The sequence below is a fragment of the Chenopodium album genome, chromosome 5 (genome assembly GCF_948465745.1).
Source record: "Chenopodium album chromosome 5, dcCheAlbu1.1, whole genome shotgun sequence".
Classification (NCBI taxonomy): Eukaryota; Viridiplantae; Streptophyta; class Magnoliopsida; order Caryophyllales; family Amaranthaceae; genus Chenopodium; species Chenopodium album.
The window spans coordinates 76,785,847-76,796,457 of record NC_137838.1 but is presented as its reverse complement, the minus strand read 5'-3'; positions in this window follow the sequence as shown (position 1 = coordinate 76,796,457).

Genomic DNA, 10,611 nt, shown 5'->3' with positions numbered 1-10,611 from the left:
AGGAACCAGAATCGCAACTATAGCCGCAACAATGCATCAGGTATCCTCCCTACACCTACCACTTATAACAAACAACCTCGTCCCTTTCTCGGCAAATGTCAGTGGTGTCGAGAACAAGGGCATGTTGTTTCCCATTGCTCCTTGTTTAAACAACAATTCCCTACTGCCACACCTCCTCCTCAACCACCAATGCAACAAAATCGTCCTTACTCCAAACCGCAAGCACACACTAGTGAACTTGTTGCCTCCACCTCCACGTCCCCTTGGTTGCTTGATAGTGGAGCCTCTCATCACGTTACTTCAGACCTCAATAATCTCTCTCTCCATGCTCCTTATGATGGTACTGAGGAACTAGTCATTGGTGACGGTACGGGTCTTAAAATAACTCACTATGGTTCTATAGATCTCTCTTCCTCTCTTAAACTCCATAATGTTCTAGTTGTTCCTGCCATATCTAAAAATATCATTTCTATATCTCAATTATGTCAAGATAATAATGTCTCTGTTATATTCTCATCCAATTCTTTCCTTGTGAAGGATCTCAAAACGGGGGAATCTCTCTTCCGGGGGCCAACTAAGTCAAATGTTTATGAAGTTCAAGCACATTCTCCTAAGGTCTATACAAGCATAAAAACCACTCCTCTTGATTGGCATCATCGTCTAGGACATCCGTCCAAAAATGCTTTTAGGCAACTTATATCTAAAAATAAACTCAATGTTGCTAGTATTTCTACCTTAGATTGTAATTCATGTGCTTGCAATAAAAGTCATCGTCTTCCTTTTTCTAAATCTTCTATAAAGTCTACTGCTCCCCTTGAATATGTGTATACTGACTTATGGACCTCCCCCGTCTATTCCCACGATGGATTCAAATATTATGTCATATTTGTTGATCATTATACTAAATATATTTGGCTCTACAATCTCAAGAAAAAATCTGACACGAAAAATGTGTTCATTCGGTATAAAGCTCTAGTTGAGAAATTTTTTCAACTACCTCTCAAAACACTTTACTCTGATAATGGGGGGGAATATGAGTCTTTACAAAAATATTTATCTATCGACGGGATTTCTCATCTTACAACTCCTCCTCATACACCCCAACATAATGGCTACTCCGAACGCTGTCATCGTCACATTGTTGAGACATTTCTATCTCTCTTATCTCATGCCAATATGCCACTTGAATATTGGTCTCATGCTTGTTCAACCGCTGCTTATCTCATAAATCGTTTGCCTACACCCACTCTTAACAATGAATCTCCATACTACAAGTTATTCGACACTCAACCGAATTACACAAAACTTAGGAGTTTCGGCTGTCTTTGTTATCCATGGTTAAAGCCATATACTTCCCACAAATTAGACCCAAAATCAAAACCTTGTGTCTTTATAGGCTACTCCCCCACTCAAAGTGCCTACTATTGCTTGGAGTTAGATTCCCACCGAATATATACATCTAGGCATGTGCATTTTATTGAAAATAAATTTCCTTTCTCTGAGAAAACTACTACCCCAATCTCTCTGCCTACATTACTAGAGGAATGGGCCCCTCTAACTTTATCAATATTAACTCCTCCATCCCAACCACTTACTCCACGTACTACGCCTTCTCCACTCCACTCACATTCCTCTACCGCTGACGAAACTGAACATACTACACCAAACTATAATGACACACCATCTTCTCCCATCATATCACCTTCTAATCCACAGAACCATACCCCATCCTACTCTAAACCATCTTCTCCTAAACCCACACATCAAATGTCCACCCGTCTCAAACATGGCATTCGAAAACCAATCGACAAGCTCAACTTAAATGCTGAAGTTGTCACTGTCGACGTACCTAAAAACATCACTTAAGCTCTAAAAAGCCCTGTCTGGAGGAAAGTTATGGATGAGGAAATAAATGCTCTTGTGAAAAATCACACATGGGATCTTGTTCCGCCAGACACATCACAAAATGTGATAGGTTGCAAGTGGATTTATCGAATCAAAAGGGATAAGGATGGTAACATTGTTCAATATAAAGCTCGCTATGTAGCTAGAGGTTTTAATCAAAGACCAGGCATCGACTACGGTGAAACTTTCAGCCCCGTAGTGAAGCCTTCCACAGTCAGACTCATTCTCTATTTAGCCGTATGTCAAGGTTGGCCATTACGTCAACTAGACATAAACAATGCATTTCTACAAGGCACTCTCACTGACAATGTCTACACAATTCAACCACCCGGTTATAGTGATCCGAACCATCCCACCTATGTGTGTAAACTAAACAAGGCTCTCTACGGATTGAAGCAAGCACCAAGGGCATGATACTATGAATTGCGGCAACATTTGATTAAATTAGGGTTTCGAAATACAATTTCGGATTCATCACTGTTCGTGCTTCACAAAAATGGTAATATCATTTACTTACTAGTATATGTTGATGACATCATTGTGACTAGTAATAATAATTCATTTTTGGAGGATTTTGTCAACAATCTAGCTACACGTTTCTCACTCAAAGATTTAGGGGACCTCTCCTATTTTTTGGGTGTTGAAGTTGTGCCACATCCACATGGACTTTTCTTAAGTCAGAAGAAGTATATTAATGACATTCTTTGTAAAGCAAGTATGGATGAGGCAAAGCTTGTTGCAACTCCTCTAGCAACTCATCCACCTTTGTCTCTTCATGGTGAACCACCGACAACTCATTGGCAGTCTTCAATATCTAAATCTTACAAGGCCAGACGTAGCATTTGCGGTAAACAAACTAGCTCAATACATGCAAAGGCCAACTGACCAACACATGCAAGCTCTTCATCGGCTACTTCGATATCTTAAAGGCACAATGAACATGGGTCTAATTATACACAAAAACTCTCCTCTCACTCTTCATGCATTCTCGGATGCAGACTGGGCCCGTGACAAAGATGATTATATATCAACAACAGCTTATATTGTCTACCTAGGCAAAAATCCAATATCTTGGACCTCCAGGAAGCAACGCACAAGAGCGAGATCATCTACCGAGGCTGAGTACAGAGCAGTAGCAAATGCAACTGCTGAAATCTTGTGGGTACAAAATTTGTTCGAAGAGCTTGGTCACAAAGTTAATATGGCACCAGTCGTCTACTATGATAATGCGGGTGCAACCTATGTAAGTGCAAACCCTGTGTTCCACTCTAAAATGAAGCACTTAGCCTTGGATTATCATTTTGTTAGAGAAAACGTACAATGTGGGAAACTAAGAGTTGCATACATCTCAACAAATGACCAGCTCGCAGATACATTAACTAAACCTCTTCCTCGTCAACCTTACCATACTCTGATCAGCAAAATCGGTCTTTCTGCTTACCCGACCGTTTTTGAGGGGGCGTGTAAAGGATTGTGATTGACAATCTAAAGTCAAACACAATATTAGCGGCATAATCATGAGCTGTAGCTATGCCTTGATTTAAGGAATTCAATTCCATTATCATAGCTGTAATTATTCCTTTGATATTGTCCTCCTTGATTCAAGAGGTTGTAATCTTGTATTACCGTATTTAGTTAACTCTTGTACTACTATATATACTTTGTGAATATTCAATGACAAAAGTATCCTTCTTCCATCACTCTCTATATTGCAAACTTGCAATTAATTAAAATGAAGTATATGTTCATAATCATTATCATATATAGTACTTGCTTTTAAGGGGTAAATTAACATTTACTCTTTACATTGCCAATAGTTCAGGGCCAAACCAAGGCATCTTAAGACGAGATAGCTAAGGATGGACCAAAGCATGAATGAGATTGTTCTAGCATCAAGTAGGCCTCTCATGTTCTTTGGGTGTTTGGGAACCCTCGGAAGCACCTTGATGAAAAACCTTGATAGGTCTAATAGTATTCTCCGAAAGCTAAATTTGAAGGCTATAATGCAAATTAGACTAATTTTAGTTTTGGGATACTGTGTCAAAAAATCTCGGGATTGTTGGGGATTCATACCGGAGTTATATAATATTGTTGAAATCGTGTATGGGTAGTAGTCGGTCACATATATAATGGCTCGTGGTGACCTTGAGTCGTCAAATTCACAATTTAAAGGTAAAGTAGACTGTTCCAACCACCTAAATGGCCTCTTGGAGTCTTATGAGGTCCATGAAAAGAACCTAAGCTTGTCTCCTTATAGGGTTCTGGAAAAGTAAATAAATTGTTTAAATTTAATTTAAAGGTTATAATACACGCTTTAAGGCCAATTTTAGAGTTATCGAGACCCAATATCCAAAACTCTCGAGATGGTAAGAAATGCACCCCAAGGTCATATAATGTGGTTTGGTATGCTATTTATGACCGCTTGTTGGTCACTTAAAGGCAAGTGGTTCCCAAGAGTTAATAATTATTAAGGGAGATGTGTACATACACAACCAAATTGACTATATAAATAATAATTGGATGGTAACAACCACTCAAATAGACTCTGGACTTCTCGGGGTGTCATGGGGTCCATGAAAAGCACCCAATTTGTTTCCTATATGGGTTCAAAATAATAAAAAAAAAAAAGTCCAAAACAATACACGAAATAGAACCTTGGCCATTTTGAAAGTTTTGGGACCCGATGTTAAAACTTCTAAAGTGATTATAGAAAATCTATCCAAAGAACATATAATATTGTTTTGAACCATATGTGCTACCACTTACCTAATTTTACCAAACACGATGATTAAAAGAAGCAAAATTAAATTCCAATATCAATTAACCCTAACTCTAAGTCTCTAATAAGATTCTCAAGCTATTACAACACTTCAATTAGTCTAAGGTACACCCTTGTGCACCTTAAATAGGTGTAACAACGTACCCCAAAAGCCTAATTACACACACCTTGTAACATCCTAGAAATTCCTTTATTTTAAAATACATGTTTTGCCCTGTATAAAACTTTAAATAGGAATATCTAAGACATTACCGCCACTGTGAAAACGGTTAAGGCAAATATCAAAGATACACAGCGGAAGACTAACTTTAAAAACCTTTCCAAAACGAACCAACTTGAAAAGCTAACCAAACGAAAGTAAAGTTAAAACCAAAATGAGCGAAGTAAAATGAAAATCAACCTACAACTTGGAACCATTAAAGGCCCTTATTAAAAACCAAACCAAATCCAAACTTGATATTAGCTCCACATATAAATATTAGCATAAATAATTAAAGCAGAAACACATTGTAACTAATATAAACTAGCATGATTCGCTCTTCACTCGTGCCCCATCATGAATATGCCTCAATACCTGAAAAGCTTATCTCTACTTGTCTCCACTACTCTCCATTAAAAATGGGTCATCATAGGGCCAAGATAAAGTCATGGCCAAATACACAAACACACACACAATCAGCAAAGCTGAGTACATAAGCGTAAATTAGCCACACTAACATGCTTTCACCTATCAACACACACTTACCTCATTGCACCTGTTCACAAGCATACACACCAATGACCAAGACACAATGACTAGACACTAATTAATTCATTTTGCATTGATTACGCATCGAACGGGTTTCCAACTATACCTCTCCCAATAAATTGGGGTTAACTGACACGGGAGCTAACCGTGCCAGCAACAAACCTGTGCCACACATAGGTGGCGGAATTCCAGCGCATAATAATAATAAAAAGGAATATACAGCGTCCTGTACTCCATTAGAAGTTATGTTCAAATATAAAGTCACATAACTCCCCCCATATGTTCATACTCAAGGTATATACGTTCCAAGAGTTTTGGTGCGTAATCTCTTTCACTTTACGTTATTACATATTATTAGACTTGGTGATAACCCTCAAAGCATAACAATTCAATCATCAATAATAATTCAATCACTCAAACATACCAATTTAATTCTTGAATATTTAGTGACCACATAATATTTAATGTTGAACCCTTTTTAATTCTACCTCAGTGTCAAAGACACCTTAAACGCATAATGCGCCAAAAATCCTATCCCTCGGTGTTAAAAACACCTTAAGTGCACAAAGGCACCAACATACAATTTATTCCTTGTGTACCCAGACACTTATATAGCTCCTTCCTCATGCTTAAAGCATCGATAAAAATTATTTGAACCATAATAAAATTCCTTTTCAATATTCCAAACATAATTAAACATGTAGTTTAATTAATCATGCCTTCTAACACGCCATAAATAAAAATGTGGTTCAAACACAACATGCCAAAAATACAATTTTCCAATCCATAAACCATCACAAATAATTCATGCTTCACCATTCAATCACAAACACCATAAACTCACAATTCCATACATAAACCTTAGCATGATTCTACTTATAATCAATTACAAACAAACCTAGCATAATTCTACATCACCAAATTATGCTAAGTACGCGTACGTACCTCAAATAAGCTCTTAAAATAACCGAGTACTCTACAACAATTCTCGAACCAAGTCTCCTACATAAAGGGACAATAATACTATATTAATTACCCTTGTATACACAATTTCCAGCAACTTAAACTCACTTTAAATAACTTATAATAATCTGAAAATTATTTAAAAACCCCTAATTAAACTCCTTTTTAATGGATAATCACACCCTTTTATTAAAAATCACGATTATACTACTTTAAATAAAATTCCAACATTTTAAACTAATCAAAAATCCTTTAAAACTTCATCAAAATACATCTTTATACTTAAATTATCCATAGGAACATTAAATTATCTCTTACCCCTTTTAAACTCAAAGATAAAATTTAAAGCATAAAAAAAACTTCGTTAAAAATCAAAAACTGCTCGAAAATCGTATTTAGAGGCTGAATTTGGCCACGACAGGGTAGTGCTCACTATCAAAGGTAGTGAGTCTTTCTTTAAATGTTGTTTCCACTCGAAAAACACTACTTTTTTTATCAAAATCGGAGGAGTTTAGAACCTGATCGGGATTAAAACGAGATTAAAATTAACGAACGGAAATCTAATTATTAAAACATGAATTTGCGTGTTCATATAAAAATTCCAGCATACTTTTTAAGGCTTAAACCCCTTAAATAAATCTGAAAATTATATTAAAACCACTTAAAATATTCTCTACTTATGGGTAATCAACTCCTTTTAATTAATACACAAAAGTAGTATGTAAATAAAAATTCCAGCATTATTCTATTAACAAAAACCCATTAAAATTTCATTAAAACTCCATAAAGATACAATCTTTAAGCTTTATTACCACTTACAATCAATGGGTATATAAAACCCCCAAATCAACTGTAAGTTAGAACCCTAAAAATCAACACTTTAATAATTAAAACCCTAACTTTTAATACTTCATAAAATCTGAAAATTAAACACTTTATAATCTAAAATTTACAACCTTTAATCATCAAAACACAATTGTAGAACATACTAATCATGTTTAAATAATTTAAAATCAAAACCCCAAAGTATATATTATAGGAATAATTATTAAAACAAAATAAAAGAGGAGAGAGAAGGGAAGAACCACTGTGGGTGGTGGCCGGCCAGCCGGCGGCGGCGTGGCAGGTGGTGGCAGCCGACGGTGGGCAGTGGCAGCCGGTGTTGAAATTTGGGTGGGTTTATGTCACCCAAAACCCACGTAAATGCAAGAATAAAAAGAAAGAATAAGAAAAGGAAAAAGGAAAAGAAGAAAGAAAGAATAAAAATAAAAAGAAAATAGCTTACCTTGACCATTTGACCTTTTTGGGTGGTAAAATTTTGGGGATAAGTAGAGTATTTATAGTGTAGAGTAGGTTAGGGTAGGTTTGGGGTTCATAAAAATAATGGACTTAAATGTGATGAAGTAGGTGGCCCAAAAGTAAAAAATAAGATGATTGGGTTCAATAAAGATGGGCTACGTTTGGATTGAATACTTATTGACCCAAATATAAATACTTGCTGTATTCATAATTCAATAATTAAAATAGTTTGACCCAAAATATATTTTATAATTAAATAAATAATTTATAAAATACATTAAAAATACGGGGTATTACACACCTAATTAAAAAAAGCCCTAAAACCGTTTTTAAAAAAAAATCCTAAAACCAAAAAAACACGAAAATTGCAATACACCCACCCATACCCAATACACCCACCCACACCCAATAAATGTAACGTCATTTCCAAACTCAAAAATCTTCTTCTTCTATATGATTTTCTCTCTCCTCTTTTTCACATTCTCTCTCCTCTATTTCATTCTTTCACTAAAAAACTGCAAAAACTTCAATGGACATTAGGAAAGAGATGCAAAATAAAAAAAAGATCCTTCCCAAAAAGGCTATTTTATGTAAATTTCACTTAATTTTGTTTGAATTTATATGATTATCACTTAATTTTGTTTGAATATTGTTCGAAATTTATTATTGGAATTGTCAAAAAAAATTAGTGAAATCAAACGGATATTTTATGTTCACATTTCGAAATGCATATGTTTATATTTTGAATTCTTATGTTCATATTTTGAATCCGTTTGTAAACTTTCTGAAATGCTTATATTCACTTTCTAAATTCATATGTTCATATTTTTTTATGTATATGTTCACCTTCTGAAATGCTTATGTTCATACGCATTCAAAAATGAACCAATGCATATGTTCATATTTTGAATTCATATGTTCATATTTTTAATACTTATGAATTAAGATGCATATGTTTCATAATCATATTATTTTTATTTCTTCAATTTTTTATGTTCATAATAAAATGCCTTATATTCATAATAATATTTTATATGTTCATAATGTAAATATTCATAGTAAATATTTGTTGTTCTCATTAAGTCTGTTTATGCATATGTTCTCTCTCTTAAATGCATATGATCATATTTTTTACGCATATGTTCATCTTTTAAATGATTATATTCACTTTAAGGGAACCAATGCTTACGTTCATATTTTGAATTGTTATGTTTACTTTCTGAAATGCATATGTTCACTTTCTGAAAAGCTAATGTTTACATTTAAGGGAACCGATGCATATGTTCATATTTTGCATGATTATGTTCATTGATAAAAAAATGCAGAAAATCAAATGAAATTCATACACAAATGAAATTGATCGAAGCTAAAAAAAAAAAAAAATCAATTAATATGAATTCAAAAAATCTAATAAACAACCAATTCCATATTGTAAGTAACATATTCAATCGTTAAATCGAAAAAACGAGAAAAATAGAAAAAAAAAACAGAGGAAAAAGGAATTAAAGAAGGAAGGAGAAAAAATAGAGTATAATTTGTGAATTCAAAGATTCATATATACCTTAATCAATCAAAATTAAAGCACAAAATCGAAATTCACACAAAAATTCATACTTAATAACTACTTTCATGTTGTAAGAAACAAATTTTATCAAAAAAGTGTAAAAAAGGGGGGAAAATAAAAAAAAACAGAGGAGAGAGAAAATAAAAAATGAAGGAGAAAAATAAAGAAGAAGAAACCTAATGTTCACTTTCTAAAAAGCTAATGTCCATATTGTACTGTTATTACACCTATTTCTAGGTGCATGAGTGTGCACCTAAGAATATGCGACAACACTTGGTTTATTAGAGGCCTATCAAGAAGTAAAAGGTTGTTGGACCTCAAACTCAAGAACACCGGATCATTGTTTAGCCAGTTTAGTGCAGTTGGTCCGGCCCATTTATACATAACTTTAAAAGCCTAATTTAAGTAGTATTCCCTCCTTAGTCCTTACCAATATATAATGCTGGTTGTTAATTTATTTTATATTTATTTTTCTTTATTTTTTTTAGCATGAATTAAGTGCAGTTAGTAGGAGTGTGTTGATCTTATTTGATCTGATGTCTTGGTCCTTTGCGGCTTTGCCTATATAATTAAATTTAAATATTAAAAAAATAATCAATTAAAATTTAAAGACTCCTTTCAAATATTGTAAATTCTAAATATCGAGTTTTTATAACTTTTATTGATAAGAATATAAATAGTTTTGTAATAATTAAATGGAGAATATCATTTTAACTTGATGTGGTATAATTTGAGTCTTTCTAGTTTATTCTGACCTGATTTGATCGATTTTGCCTAGTTGAAATTAAATTAATATGGAGTAATATTTTAAATTAAGATGAGATAGTAAGATTTAACTTCTAAGGTTTTCTAGAGAGTGAGGGATACCTCAAGTGGTTAGAGCTTCCCTCCCGATTCTAGGAGATCCTAGGAACAATTCTCACCCCCGCCCTTGTGTGGCTCTCTAAGCACCAAAAAAAAAAAAACTTCTAAGGTTTTCCTACCTTTCCAAATAGGTCATCGAAGAAATGATTCTTACCTAATATGTAGAGATGAATCAAATGAAAGCAAGGTGATACCATTTAATTGTGGGCGGCCGGAGGTTTAATTTGTAGTTTGGAGTTTAAAGTCTCAAGAAAAGGTGAATATGTAAACTTGTTTTTATTATGTAAGTTGATTTATTTTTTCTCTAATTATTATCTTTCGTTTTCCTTATTTAATGTCACAACTTTATCTAATTCGATTGTAAAGTTCAGATAAGCATATTCGGAGAATAATTTATATTCAATAGCGACATCTTTACGCTCTCGATTTTATTCAACTTGGAAACATATGATCAAAATTTCCCAACACATGCTAAAATTTCATATGAAA